Source organism: Lissotriton helveticus, chromosome 6 (assembly GCF_964261635.1).
Source record: "Lissotriton helveticus chromosome 6, aLisHel1.1, whole genome shotgun sequence".
Classification (NCBI taxonomy): Eukaryota; Metazoa; Chordata; class Amphibia; order Caudata; family Salamandridae; genus Lissotriton; species Lissotriton helveticus.
This window is the reverse complement of record NC_136067.1, coordinates 177,007,358-177,022,930: the sequence shown is the minus strand read 5'-3', so window position 1 is coordinate 177,022,930 and position 15,573 is coordinate 177,007,358. Positions and strand designations below refer to the sequence as shown.

General features: G+C 44.5%; 1 long non-coding RNA gene across 1 annotated transcript in view; it reads left to right on the top strand.

Annotated features, from left to right (window-relative positions):
* The window catches only part of LOC144761271 (uncharacterized), a 93,201-nt gene extending 79,994 nt beyond the window's left edge, over positions 1-13,207 (top strand). The window contains exon 2 of the long non-coding RNA XR_013595655.1: positions 12,988-13,207. This is a non-coding gene — a long non-coding RNA (uncharacterized LOC144761271). The remainder of the gene's footprint in view (positions 1-12,987) is intronic.
* The last annotated feature ends 2,366 nt before the right edge of the window (positions 13,208-15,573 follow it).

Below are 15,573 nucleotides of genomic sequence, written 5' to 3'. Positions count from 1 at the left end.
AGGCGACGTCAGGAGCTGTGGTGTCGAGGAGGTTCCAGAGTTGGACGGCGTGTCTGTGGACGGAGCGGGTGTTGAGCAGGATGCACTTGAGGTGGTTGCTGCTGGTGTTCGGCTTAGTGGGCGCTGGTGCAGTGCAGGTCCGGATGCCGGTGAACTTGCAGGACTGGCAGGTGAAGGGTCCGTGGGTGCGTCTCGGGGTGGCTCGGTAGCATCCAGGGGTTCGGCCGGTGTTGAGTGCGTTGAGGGTGGCGTCGTCGTACGTCCGGCGGGTGGGCTGGGGTCTGCGGGGGCCAGGGGTCCTGGCGCTGGGCGCGGGCCAGGCGCAGACGGGCGCAGACGGGCTTACCTTTGGCGCACCTTCGGCGCTCATTCGGTGCTCCCGCTGCGCGTGTCCGCTGCGTGGTCGCTGTGGGGGCGTCATAAGTGGGGAGCCGGGAGGGAGGGTCTGCGGGGAGGCGGGGAGCGCGGGAACCAATCGGCGGGCGGGGGGGCGGGGTCTTGGCTGGGGCGGCGCTGGGGCGGCTCAGCGGCGGCCCTGCGGCGGCTGGGGCGACGTGCAGTGCGAGGCTCAGGCAGCAGCTAAGGAGGAGCAGGCGGGGGGTGTGGGGGCGACCAGGCCAAGGGCGCAGTGGTCGCTCCTGGGCAGCGCTGTGGGTCCCCTTAAGAGGGGAGCCGGGAGGGAGGGCCTGCGGGGATGCGGGGAGCGCGGGAACCAATCGGCGGGCGGGGGGGGCGTTGTCTCGTGGCAAACCGGCAGGAAAGCCTGGGGGCTCGGCGGCGGCCCTGCGGTGGCTGGGGCGGCGCTGGGGCGGCTCAGCGGCGGCCCTGCGGCAGCTGGGGCGACGTGCAGTGCGAGGCTCAGGCAGCAGCTAAGGAGGAGCAGGCGGGGGCTGTGGGGGCGACCAGGCCAAGGGCGCAGTGGTCGCTCCTGGGCAGCGCTGTGGGTCCCCTTAAGAGGGGAGCCGGGAGGGAGGGTCTGCGGGGAGGCGGGGAGCGCGGGAACCAATCGGCGGGCGGGGGGGCGGGGTCTCGTGGCAAACCGGCGGGAAAGCCTGGGGGCTCGGCGGCGGCCCTGCGGTGGCTGGGGCGGCGCTGGGGCGGCTCAGCGGCGGCCCTGCGGCGGCTGGGGCGACGTGCAGTGCGAGGCTCAGGCAGCAACTAAGGAGGAGCAGGCGGGGGGTGTGGGGGCGACCAGGCCAAGGGCGCAGTGGTCGCTCCTTGGCCTGGCCTGGGTACTTTTGAACTTTTTACAGACACTTGATGGCATTTTTTAGAAAGATATGGCTTCGAGCTTTCTTTAGTTCCAACCAAACACCTAATCCTGATAATACCAACAGATCAGGCGTGGCCCCCTTCTGTCTTTATCCCTAATTTAGATCAGGTGGGACTAGAAGTGGCAATTCTCGAACGGGTGGTATGCAAACGTCTTATAGTGGCTACACGCCACATTTCCAAAACTCCCTATAAGCTAGATAGATATGAATTTGATGCTCTTTTGCTACTAAAACAAGACACTACTACCACCATCAAGAACTGTGACAAAGGGCGAGGCATCATAGTCATAGACACCACCAGCTATTTCTTCAAAATGTGGGATTTATTAAAAGATGCAGAATATTATACACCGGTCACATTAGACCCCACCACGAGAGTAACGAGTAAATCTGTGAACAAGAATATCTATTTCTGAAACCTACACATCCTAGTGGGGCCAGTATATATGGTGTACCTAAAATACACAAGAACAAAGAAGACCCACCTACCCCCACCGTCCCACTGGGACAACGATAGGCTCTATTACCGATCCCATATCCAAATAAATTTACACCATTTTGAGGCCCTTGTCCCCAATATTCCATCTTATGTCCAAGATGCCAGGGGACATCAGAAACTTTGTTGAATGCCTTCAATTTAATCCAGAAAGGGAAACAGAAATATCCCTGAACAAGGGGCCATTGAAGCCATTAGATAGTTTATAGAAGAATTTCGAGTTGACTGTTCCATCACCTCATCATAGATTATCTTAAAATTGTACTCTAGGAAAATACCTTTGAGTTCACAGTAAGCTATATAAATAAATAAAAGGTGTAAGCATGGCAGAATACTGTGCCCCCACTATAGTAAGCATGTTTATGGCTAAATTTAAAACAACATTCATCTACAATGAAGTCGCTCCCTTTTTCAAATCAGTAATGAGGTGGTCCAGATAACCTATTTATTTATTTTATTTCAAAGGTTTTATATAGCGCTACTGGACCCAAGAGTATCAGAGCGCTTTACAAGGATGGTGAAAATAATGAGATAAAATTAACAATTAAGCGAAAAAGAGTTACAGTATGATAATGCATTCAACAGGGCTAAGGGGGCAAAGAAACAGAGAGATAACATTAAGTGGAAAGTGAATATTAAAAGTTAGGAGAGAGAGGGGGGTGAAGAGATGGGGACTGAGAAAAATGAAGGGATTGAGAGGGGGTGGGAAGAGGAGCGGACAAGGGAAGAGAGAGATATTTTCTTTATATGGACAGGCCATCCTGATCTTCTCCATGACTTTATTTCATGGCCAAATCTATGCCACGACAATATGAACTTCACATGTAACCTCAGCTCTGAGTAGGTGGAATTTCTAGAAATTATTATAAAACACAAAGATAGCTACTTGGAGGTAGATATATTTGTAAAACCGACAGCACGAAAAACCCTTCATAATTTTAACGCGTTCATCCGCAATTGCAGAAAAAGAGTGTTATATTCCATATAGGTACTATAATATAAGCCTCGTAAACTTGTTACCCTTAACCTATATTCTCTACCTACATTACACTTGTCACGGTTTACAGGGACTGACCTTTTACCTAGATATTACACTGCATTCAGAACGTGGGTTTTCCCTAGTTCGAAATCTCATACGTTATGCATGAGGGTTCTTTGAAGCACAGCTGGACTGCTATCTCCTGTATCAAATCTATGTATAAAGTTTATTCTCAACGTCATCCTTAGGCCCACACAGTCATACAGTAAGGTAGGACCCTTGGGGAGACCTATGGGTATGTATACATCTCATCTTGCTAAGATAGACAGAGGAGACCGAGACTTCCCAGCCGACCCATTGACCATAGATGCTGGGGTTCCTGCATGCAGATACTCCAGCTTGCAGTGGTCTAAACAGCCCTCACGGGGTGTCCAAATCGAAACCAGGACGGGTTACCACAGTCTCACACTTCAGGTAAACGAGTTGACTAAGTCCTAGAGGGATTCTTTGCTTAATACCTACACCCATGCTAGGTATACTTAGGTACATCTAGTTAGGGTGGCATCGTAGGAGTACGCATCTTTTATCATGTGTTTTATATACTTGACTGTATTCATGATTATGCCATCCATTTACCTTTATAGTATTGCTAATCATTTATCTCTTATACTGCCTAACGGTTGTGGCAGCTCATTTATTTTACACCAGAATAACAACTGTTAAATAAATGCTTATTGAGAAACGCCCAGCCTGTTTATTCTGTGTATTTCTCTGAGACAGACTAAGGAAGCACAAGTGACTGAGGAAAGGTAGAATATTGTTTCCACGGTCCTGAGGGATCAGGGTTGTAATGTTCGATGGTTGCCAAGAACTATTCTTTCCTTGGTAAGAGGAGATTCTAGTTCCAAGGTGAGATAGTTAGTACAAAAGGGCCAGCATACCCGGTGGGGGTGATCAGAGTTCGCCTGACACCAATCCTACAGTTTATCTTGTCTAAACGTGCAGATCCTGTATATTTTCTATAGGGACTACACAACAAGAGTATACCAATTGGACAATTTTTACGGCTATGCCGTAATTGCCCCAATATATCAGACTATGATTTAAGAGCTAGCAAGATGAAGGAGAAATTTATCTCCAGAGGTTACCCCAGAAAATTGGTCAGAGATTGCTATAAAATGGCACATTTCTATTACCTCCAACATCTTCTACAAACTAGAAAACCCAAGGAAATACCTAAGTTGGTATTTGTATCAAGACATTCAGTACTAAATGAAAAAATACACCAAATTGTTTGCTTGAACTAGCGTATCCTCAATGTAGAGAGGGAAAAAGGGCAACAAATACCTAGACCACTAGTTGCTCACCATTGATATAAGAACCGTAGGGACCATGTAGTACGGTCAAGATTGAAACTAATTTGAGATTTTATATTTAAAAACATTGATGGCAGCAACCCTATAGTGGGTAATTTCAAATGAAGAACATGGAAAGCATTTGACTCTGCTCTAGAAACAGCGATTTTTTGCTTTAATGGCTATAACATTAACCTTAAAACCTTCTCCAACTGCAAAACCAAATATATTATATACCTTTTAATTTGCCCCTGCCAGATGGGATACGTGGGCAAAACATCCAGAGCATTATCTACCAGGCACACGGAACACAGATCAGCTATCCGTACTGAGAAACTTTCAGCACCTATGGTGAAACATTTCTTAGATCAAGATCATAAACTGGAGGACATAAAATGGATCATCCTTGAGAAAATGCATGCATGACCAAGCAATAACACTGAGGAAATCTGAAAACGGAGAGAGGTCTTCTGGATTTTTTCCCTCAGCACATATACACAAGGTCTCAATAATAAAATCACCTGCGACCAAGCTATACGGTTTAACAACTAACTCAACATTATTTTTTAGATTTATATTCCTGCATCACAATTTGGTATTATTATTTGCTCTTATCAGTCACTTTTCATCTTTTACTTTATCCTGTATTCTTGGTTATTCCACTACACTATTAATATAGATTCCTTTCCCGTAGTAGATGGGCAGCACCACATATTATTACACCATTCTGCATGCACCCACAGAAGCTTGGACTTTTTGGCATTATCTGGGCCTGTATTAGGGTGCCGAGTGGCAGTTTCTATATTTTTATAACCAGATTTGATCACTGTTCCACCCAGGAGCAGCACCTAGCTTGTATGACTACCACCATTTAGATGTCTTCTACCTGTTCTTGGATCCATTGGCATGTCTCTGAGTTGACACCAATGTTTTTCTTGTGTACTGGGCCGCATCTATAGTGCAGCAGAGGACCAGCTAGTGCCCACAGGCTCGCTATACAGGTTCCAGAGTTTATCCAACTCGCTACATTCATGGGGCCCATCCTAGTAGCCAGCGGTCCACACAGGTCTGGAAGGCATCCCACACTAGCCTCACGACTATGGGGCCAATTCCCCAGAGGCGCTCTGTTCTCATATTTCACTTGGTCCAGACCATCTCCGACTAGTATATTTCAGACTGCCTGTATGAACATGCTAATACATATGTCATCATCCTTCAAATTAATATATTATCATTCTCTGTTTCACCATTCTAAGATGGCAGCTATGATTATTCACAATTTCCAGTATCCTGACGCTGGTTAATTCGTGACGACGTGCTGTTGTCTTTGTCTACATGATGTACACTTGGATTCTCCCATGGGCCGCAAAACACCGTACAGCAACATTCAGAGCCCGGTAGCTCAGCTAGGTGGTGTGCTGCTCTGGAGGTGGTCATGAGCCTGGAACCACTCCGACCCGGACCGCGACGCCATGATGGTCGGTTCAGTCACTTTCATCTGGCCACCGTTGGTGGGCTGATGGATCGGGTGGATCCAGTTAAGAATGATATATATTCATTTTAGATATTAGCGGCGAGCTTCCTATAATGCTGCTGCACTGCACTGCCAACAGCTAACAAACTTGAATTGACGCTCACTGGGCATGCACCATGGGCGACAGGACTTCCTGCGTCCTATTAAAGAATGTGCTGCCAAAACTGTAACATTGTTAGCTGCTAAAGCAGCCTGTGAGCAGTTTGAGCCAACCCCCAAACCTTACGGGAGCAGCACACCACGTGCGCCATTCCAGATTTCAGTAATGACCTGCATAATCAGGAGGCGATGCGTGACTTTGCATTTCACTGCGGTGATGCGGAACACCTCAGTGAAATGCATCAGTCTTACGCCAGATGCGTGATACTTGGTAGGGCTGTACATCAAACCCTTCCGGTGTCACAGGCTTAAAAATTTACTAGTTCCACGCTGACCCCAGCATGCACCAAAAGCATCCAATTCTTTGGGCCAAATCTGTTACCTGAAACACTGTGTATCAGAGTAACTTTGCTCCTGCGATATCGATCCACACTTACACTCGCGTCAGATCACTTAAAAGTAAGCCCATGCTCAGGCACAGTACGTTTCATTATTGCGGCTTTGGATTAATACCTTTTAGTGAGATGTGCTTGTGTATGTGGGCAGATACCATTCCAAACTTCCATGAAGAGGCAGTAGGATGATGTTGTGGTTATGTCCATTTTCTACAGGGACTAAAAGTATCTGCTCATGAGACACTGAATTGTAAAAATGCTCAATGTCATGAATCAGAAACAACTGGTCTTGTATCACACCCCTGTATGCCTCTGTCATGTAATCTAACATAAATGAGACTCTAGCCAAGTTCAGAGCCAAGAAGGTGCTGCCTCAATCTGTAGCAGATAGAACTGAATTTTAGAGAATGGCATACCTAGCTTAAACACTGCCTGAGCTGTGGATAAGGTCACAGCAGGGCCCCCAGTGCATTTAAAGATATTTCATTAGAGTGCATTGGACTCTGGGTCTCTGCCTATGTATACAGTGATAGGGGTTAGTAGTTGCATAGGAAGACGATCATTATGTAGTAATGAACATCACAGTATTTCCCACTTACCAATCACATATAACGCAGCACTGGTAGCTTGTCACAAGACATTAAGGTATTAGTGGAGAGGGTCACCTCAAATAATAATCACAGTCCTTTTAAGGGTGAGCCACAAATGTCAATAGATTAACCGACGCTTAACCCATTGATCGATTGGCACAGAGCAGTCAGGCTCAACTTAGAGGTATTGTGTAAAGTATTCATGCAGTACTCAAACTTTAATAAAGTCAAAACATAACACAACGTGGGTCCCAATGAAGCCCACTAAATTCATACTTAGAAACTTTTCTGGAAGACAGATGTCCTTCAGTGGGAGAAATCATAAAGTTGATGCCGACCAGCAATTTGAAGTAGATGGCTCATCCTTCACTGTTGGTCAGGGTCTCTATTGGTTCTTCAGGTGGAAAATGAGCAAAAAGGTTACAGGTCCCCCTTCTGCAATTATGAGGACAGACGGAGTACACTCTAACACTTCATCTGAACGAGTATTGATTAATATGTGCAGCCACGTGCATGAATTGAAGAACACCGGTAAGTGAAAAGAATGATTAGAATACTCACACTGGACCCAGCCGGGTTCAATGACCCTTCAGACACCTAGGAGGAAGCCCGCGTAGCCGCCGCACGCGCTGAACTCTGCTCATCGAAGCAGATTGTCAATCAAGGGAAACACGTCTGTTCCCACCGCCATACCACTAGAAGCTCAGCTCTACCAGGGCTTCAGGAGAAGCTCTGTAACCCAAGCATTGGCATCCACCTTGCCTCCCTATCCTTTGCCAGACCCTCCCGGCCCTCCTTCCTCACACTGAGCACCCGGCTGGGTCCAGTGTGAGTATTCTATTCATTCTTTTCACTTACCGGTGTTCTTCACTTCTTGCACGTGGCTGCGCATATTAATCCATACTCGTTCAGATGTCCCTGTACTATTAGGTCCTGAAGAGACCCTGTACCCACAGAGGGGTCAAAAGGCCGTCGACTTAAAAGAGAAACGACTCACTACATCAGCGCTGTCTATTGTACACAGAGTCTAGATACATTGTTATTATTTACAAATGATCGCTTCTCGTATAAAGGAAACCAAGTTGTAAATATCACTGTTGTCACAATGTTGTCACAAATTTCGCTCTTTGTTTTTGGTTCCAATGCACACTGGGGACACTAAGCACTATTTGTTGTATATATGTGAAAACTTTGTGAAGAATTGATAAAAATTGCAAATACTCAATCACATTGTATTCGGTTTCCTCTTTGCCTGACATGCATATGATCCATTTTTTATGCCATTGCGCAGTATAAATATATATCATTATTATACATTATCTTTGCCACAAGAACCATTTTTTCTTGACATGCAGGCCCACTAGCTGCATTTTAGCACTCGAGGACATGGGCATGTTCACGATAAATGGACTTTGTCCCTCGGACTGTGCATTAGCTTTTAGAAGAGTGACGGGCAGGTCTTGCTCCACTATAGATTTTAGCCTTATAGAAGCAGGTTTGTTCAAGCACATCTTTAACTTTATAAAAGGCAGAAAGGACAGCGATCGAATTGCGCAAACTTTCACCTTAGATTTAATTCCTGCCAGGATTCGAAAATCTAACATTCTTTTCTCTGTAGCACAATTTAAGGCATCTTAAATGGAATGAAGAGTCAATGGATGCCATTATAGAGACTAGTCCTACCCTTCTGTCACACGCATGGTTTATCCATGATTTAAAGATTATGAAAAAAAATCAATAACAAACTCAGAATCACACGCTCTCATCGTTATCAACCAAGTCAGGATTCAATCATTAAAACTGTAGAAATAAAAAAGAGATCAGAGTGGCGAAATACAAACATAACGAGGCAATTTGGACAAAACTATTAAATGCCAGTCAGCAAACAAATGCCAAAATCTATTGGTCCAATATAAAGATCCTAATCAAAAGGCATAATCGGCATCACAGCTCAGATATTACGGAATTTGTCTGGCCGAATCATATAACCACGGTATATAATGAAGTTAACAGCGTAGGACATCAACAAGACAAGCAGAACAGCGAAGGGCACAATCAACTCCAAATTTTAGAAGGACCGTTACGTTAAATCGAGGAAATCAATCAGATTAATTGACAACACTATCAATACGAGACCAGCCTCCGCTCTAATGATGCAAAATTTTGCTGGGACTCAATCACTTTAATTAAACCAAATGACTTCCATCCTCCATTAGCAGTGGACAACAATTTAGCAGATCAAGCAAGCTCCACAGAGAGAGAAGAACACCCAAGCAGTCCCCCGATAAAAAGAGCAATCCCGAAGGATGATAGCCCTAAGTTAGCTCACAAGCAGGTCATTTGTTGCGCGCGCTGCAGCGCTAAATTACGTTTGTTTTATTTATTTCACTGTTTACTTAACTCTGTTCGGTCCTATTCCGTAGTTTACTACCCCCCACCCTGCTCCTCCCCCGCCCCTCCCCACTGCCCTGCAGCACTCCCTCTACGAGCCGCTACTGATATTCAAAAGGGCCACATGCGTTTGGTCTACAAACCTAACTCTCCTGTTTACATACGCACTGGAAACTGGCATCATTCCAGACTCATGGCGAGGCAGTATATTTCAACCAACACACAAAACAGGGGTGCGCTCCAATGCCAACAACTATAGATTAATCGCACTAATAGATGTGGAGGCCAAGGTATATGCCTCAAATCTGTTGCTAGAACTAGGGTGACCAGCATAAACATAGTTCCCAAAACGCAAACAGGTTTTCGCGTGAGAATAAGTACTTTAACCATTTATCAGCAGTTACTTTCTTGGCTGACCAAGCTATCTTAAAATCAAGCACACTTTATGCATGCTTTATAGACCGGAAATCAGCCTTTGACAAGGTTCCGAGAGCCATACTATGGAAAAAAATGTAACGTTGTGAGGTAGCGGCAAAATTGCCAATTACAAATCTTTACTGAATACGCGTGTCCAAATTAATATAGGTCACGGCCAAGAGTAAACAATACAATCTTTACCAACAAAGGCCTAAAACAGGGGTGTGTCTTAGCACCCTTCCTGTTCAACTTCTACATAGCAGGCTTAGAGAGCCATCTACGCCAAGTTCAGGGAAACCCCCCAAAATTGGGCACTGAAAAAATAAGAAGTTTACAATATGCAGAAAATATAGTATTGCTTAGCAAAACTCCACGAGGCCTACAACTGCTGATCTCCCAATTGGTGGACTACACAACAAAAGCGCATTTGGACATTAACTGCAATAAAAAAAACATCCTGTGCTTCTTGTACACACACAAAAGACAACCCAGATTCACCTGGAAGTCATTTAGTAAAATTTGGAACAGGTCTCAGCTTACAAAAACCTTGGTGTACATCTAGATCATCACCTGAACTATATGGAGCACATGTTATCCAGGCAAGCAAACACATTTTTATTGCATTCAAAACTTGCAACAAAAGCTACCAACATGTTCAACAAATTACCTCTGAAGGTCATCGCAGCAAAATTCTTGTCATCGATTTCTTATTGATCGTAATTACTCAAAAGTAAAGATGCAATTAGTTTGAACATCTCACAATCCAGCCTTTTTAAAAAGTTGTTCAGGATTCCATTGCAGATATCACAAGCACACATCAGGTTGGAGTTTGGATTAAACAGCTAGACCCAAGTCAGAAAAGGCGCTTTAATAAAACAATATTGGCGAATGAGGGCAGCAGTTGAAAACTCACTGGCCCATCAGTGGTGGCTTGAAATAGAAAAACAAGCCAGTGCAAAGAACTCAGTTTCCACCTTACTACATCAGAAAATCGTACCCCTAAAGGTAGAAGATGCCTGGTATACAATAATAGAATACCCGGAGTTCAAATGAGCAATCAACAAAGTTATCAGATTGCAATCATTCTCATTCGACAAAGCGGCTCTCGTGAACAAAAAGTGAGTGCGGGTGGTTATGCCAACATATAAAGTTTTAAAACTCCAACCATATCATTTTTCGGAATCAAAAAAGCATAATTAGATGCTTCTTAGGTTGGGAGTTTTTCCATCCAAACACTTAACACCGGAATGGAAACAGTCTTGGCCAACCACGAGTGTCTCTTTGCGGATATAGTGGTGAATCACTACTCGATCTTTTATGTATTTCTCCGGCACTCCTATAGATCTGGAAGAATTTAAACAGATGCAAATAAGAACATGCTGATTGGCTGAAATAGAGCTATTAGGAGGTTGCCTAGTCCAGCTAGCATGCAAGGCAGTGATGTTCCTGGCCCTAGCAGCCAAGGGTTAGAAAAAGGTCACAAATTATTCTAGTTTGTTTATTGGTGCCTTTTATTATTCTCCTCTACTTTCTACTCTGAAACTCACAGCTCTTTTCAGCCTCAGGCTGAGAACACAAGGCTACAGACATTCCCAGCACTGCAGAGAGGACATCTTATCACAGCCTGGTCCGAGCATCATCAAGCCTGCGGCTGCATAGAGGAAAAGGCCTTACAAGTACACGCTCTTTGCCTAGCCTAACTGCATAATTGCTGCCTATTGGCATTTTGCTGTAGAACTTTGAGTTATAACCTCACTCGTCATGGCACAAAAAAGATCATTGTAGTTATCGTCAGGATTTTTTACTCTGAGTGTGTCTGTCCTAGGCCTCAAGATCTGATCTACTCTGCAGGGGTTTAGTCTGACTAATTGTAGAAACCAGGGGGCAGATTTACAAGCCCCTTGCGACACATTTAGGCCTCCATTGCATTACTTTTGTGACGCAGCGGACGCATAAACAATGCGCCACTATGCAGCATATATACAACGTGACGCATCTAGTGAGATGCGGGACTTTGTAAAGCTGTGCACTACATTATTCCTGCGTCAGATATAATGTATGCAGGGTGGGCATTCCGTCACAAGGAAGCCCCATAAAAGTAACGCAGTGAAATCATCAAGTGTTCACTGAGTGACTTTTACGTCCCCGCTGCGTCAAAACCTTACGCCTGCTTGTAGCAGGCGTAAGGAGTGATACAGAACAGCAAGTACACGGCACCCCAGGGCAGTGCTGAATTTGTGTCGCGCTTGCAACACAAATCCAGCATGGTGTCACCTGTATGCTGACAGATGCGTCACGCATCTGCCTATCCTTGCGCCATGGTGCGCCGCACATCCATGGTGGCACAAGGGGTTTTGAACGTCACACAAAATAACTGGTGCATCCCAGCTGATAAGCAGGGATGCACCAGTTATTGTAAATCTGCCCCTAGAGGTGCCCACCCTAGGACTTTATTAATTTGTTTTATGCTGTAACTTAATTTGTTTTATGCTGTAAATTGTTAAGCACCCAGGACTTTCTAGATTTATACTGCAAATATACTAGTATGTAACACATTTTTAAACAAATATTTTGATAAATATGTTGATTTTTTTCAGGATTATAAATTGTATGATTTTAGCTAATCAAACAATAAACAATTACTTAAATGACTTTCTAAGTGAGTGTTCTTATCATTTGCATTGCCTGATCTTCATCAGTATACATAGACATTGCATTATATCTGCCTTTTCATACCCATGTCCCATTGTAAACTACTGTGGTTTGTAAAAACAAAATAAGCAGGGTCCCCCAGATCGACAAACATATTTTTTTCACAATTATACTGTAACATAACATTAACACTTCTAAACATATTAAACAATTCAAATGGTGCAGTTATGTTATCCCTTTTTAAAGTGCAATCAAATACATCATTGCCAACATACCATGGGCAGCCGGATCTCCCTAAAGTGTGAAAGATCCACAGTGTGGCGAAAGGGACTTTGGGGGTTTCTTAGACTCCCTCTCCTCCCTGACACATCTTTCCATGCAGGACATGATTGCCAATCTATATTATGAAGCCCCACCCCCCTCCGATCAATTCATGCCTGCAAAAAGGTTTGAAGACCTTTCCTCTACACTTTACCATTTTGCCTAAATGTGCTTTCATCTTTAGCCTGGGCAAGGTTTTAGTTGCTGCACTTCTGTGAACGGCCTCGAGGCCTGCAGCCTCATTGGTTTCCACGCTCCTCGCGCTTAGATGCTTTCAGCTGGTTGAGCTCGTGCAGACAGGGACCTGCCACGCAGCTTCAAGGCATCACCTGTTAGAGAAAACAAAGAGTCCCCATCCCCTGATGCGCTTTGGCGCCTCGTCGCCTCGTCATGAGTATAAAGCGCTATATAATAAATGCAAATACAATACATTATCTGTGGAATAAAAAAGAATCTAACCTAGTATTTTTTTCCACATCCCCAGCTGAAGATGACACCAGAGCCTGCCCAAGGGCCGGGGGCGTGTGCACAATGCGCAATACCTGCTCTCCAGGAAAACAACAACTTGGAACCTGCCAGAATGGACAGCAAAAGTGCTGTGGATAGAAATTAAGAGACAGAAGCAGCCTCGAACGCCCAAGATACCAATGTGCGCATCATTAGAAAACAGTTCTGAAATGAGTCATTAAAATTGGTGGAAAGCATGCTGGCTTTTTTATTTCTTGGCAAAAGTTCGCTTTACAGGTTATTGTTTACTCATGCTACAAACCGTGAAGGCGCCAGTACATCGACTTACAACAAGGCTCTTTAAATATTGTGTACTGTGAAAACTTGATAATTAAATTACCATTTAATAATTGTAACAGGACGATGTCATATACTACGAAGAATCAACCACTATAATTATGTCTCTATCAGTGAACCTGAAGGCAACAAGCCCATTCGGGTGACCAGCCCACTCACCTTCCTAACCCAGGAATGGACCAATGGGGGTCGCTGCAGCATCGTGAAGATGAGCTTGATCTTCTGGTCCATGAGGTTATGTCTCACTGTGCTCTGGATGTCACTGGAAGACTCTTGCACATTGCAAAGCGTAGAATGTTTGTACAACTGCATTTTGCGCACTGCACCTCACGGTAAGTGACTGAAATACTAGTACTCAAAGTCCTGGTAAAGAAGACGAGTCAGGTGCAGAATAACAAGCACCTTTAACACAGTCAAGCTCCCTGGTCTCAGAAACGTTAAGGAGAAGGCACTGCTTACACAAGGTCATGTCACTCAAGTAAAGGTGGGCTAGTCAATCATCACCCAGCTCGTGCATTGGATTTGGAACAATCAGAATCACTGGTTAACCTCTGGCTGCCTTCCTTTGCCAAACACTATAGTATGCCTACCTCTGCAACTAACACAAGCATTTCATTTTATCTGAACAACGTGAATACACAACAGGGCGGCTCCTCCATGTGGGCGGAGGAGCGTTGCCCCACTGCTTTCTCGCAGTGCAAGAAGCAGTATTATTCCATTTTATGCTACTGCTTTTTGCACTGCGAAAAAGCAGAAGGGTTTGGTTGGGGGCGATCGGGTGGGCAGTCCTGCAACAGGGCAGGGGAGGAGTGGCTGGCCCAATTTTGCAGGTCCTGACTGTTTGGTCGGCCTTCTGTGGCCAACCAAACCAGTCATGAGCACTCTGCCATTTTCTCCATGTAGGGGAAAATGGCCTCCCCATAGACGCCTGGCTGTGCGTCATCCTCGCCATTGCAGCGTTGTGATTGGCCTAAGGGAGGGGAGGGAGGATGCTTGCTTCCTGCGAGGAGAAGCAGAAACGATGAGGGACCGTTTCGGACCGGCTAAGGTAAGTAATTTTTTAAATATAATTAAAAATAAATCCCCCTCTCCGAGCGACCCATACCCCGCCCGCCACCTGCGAGTCATGCCTGCCGCGGCTGAACCTGTTCATCCGGGGAAGTGATCCAATTTGCACAGAATATATGATTTGTGAATCAACAGAATCTGAGCCACCCTCCCCCCCTGTTTCTATCTAGTTATTTGTCTTTGTTTCAGAGAGTGTATTCATTTTATTTGTCACACTTTCAGTGAGTGTATTCATGTTTCTTGTCTCTATTTCAGTGACTGTTTTTATGTTATTTGTCCTGTTTCAGTGAGTGTATTTGTGTTAATTGTAGTGTTTCAGTGAGTATATGCATGTTATTTGTCTCTGTTTCACGTAAGTGTATTTATGTTATTTGTCCTGTTTCAGTGAAAGTATTTATGTTATTTCTCTCTGCGTCAGTGAGTGTCTTCTTGTTTATTCGTCAATGTTTCAGTGAGTCTTTTAATTTTATTTGTAACTGTTTCAGTGAGTGTATTCATGTTGTCTGCTTCAGTAAGTGTATTTTATATTATTCGTCACTGTTTCAGTCGGCGTTTGACTACTCTCCTGACGATTCAACTATGGTGTTTACAATCTTCACTTTTTGTAAAGTATTCCACCACCCTTTGTGGCTAGGTCCATGCTATGGCAATACTAAAAACTATAATCCAATACATAAAAATAAAGCGAAGGAATTGTATCATCATTCATGTAGAATTCTTAAGAGGTTCACGAAGTTCGAAGCAATAGAGAAATATACACTGTTCAAGCACTTGTTATATAGATACTAAGACCTAGCTCTCATTGACTTGCCTAGATTTTTGTTATATTATTGAAAATTCCTGACCAAAACGTACTTTTAAGCATTAAAGTTGTAAATAAAGCATTTGAAATCATATGCATTGCACAAGCCAGTAGCAGTTTAGGTACATACACCGAAGTTAAATTAAATAAAAAAGTTGGAAAGAGCTATACATGTTGTACTTGCTTGTAAAATCCTCTGTTGAAAGAGGGAGTACAGAGAATGGGCACCCAGGATCTAGAGGCTGGAGTGAGGAAAAATTACGACACTTACAAATCTGCCTGTATCCGCATCTAAACGTAAGACACAACGAAGTAACCAATCAAAGGTAGCTGACAGTTTGGTTTACTGTGTTCCTTTCATTTACATCAACAACCCACACTTCAAACAGCTCCACT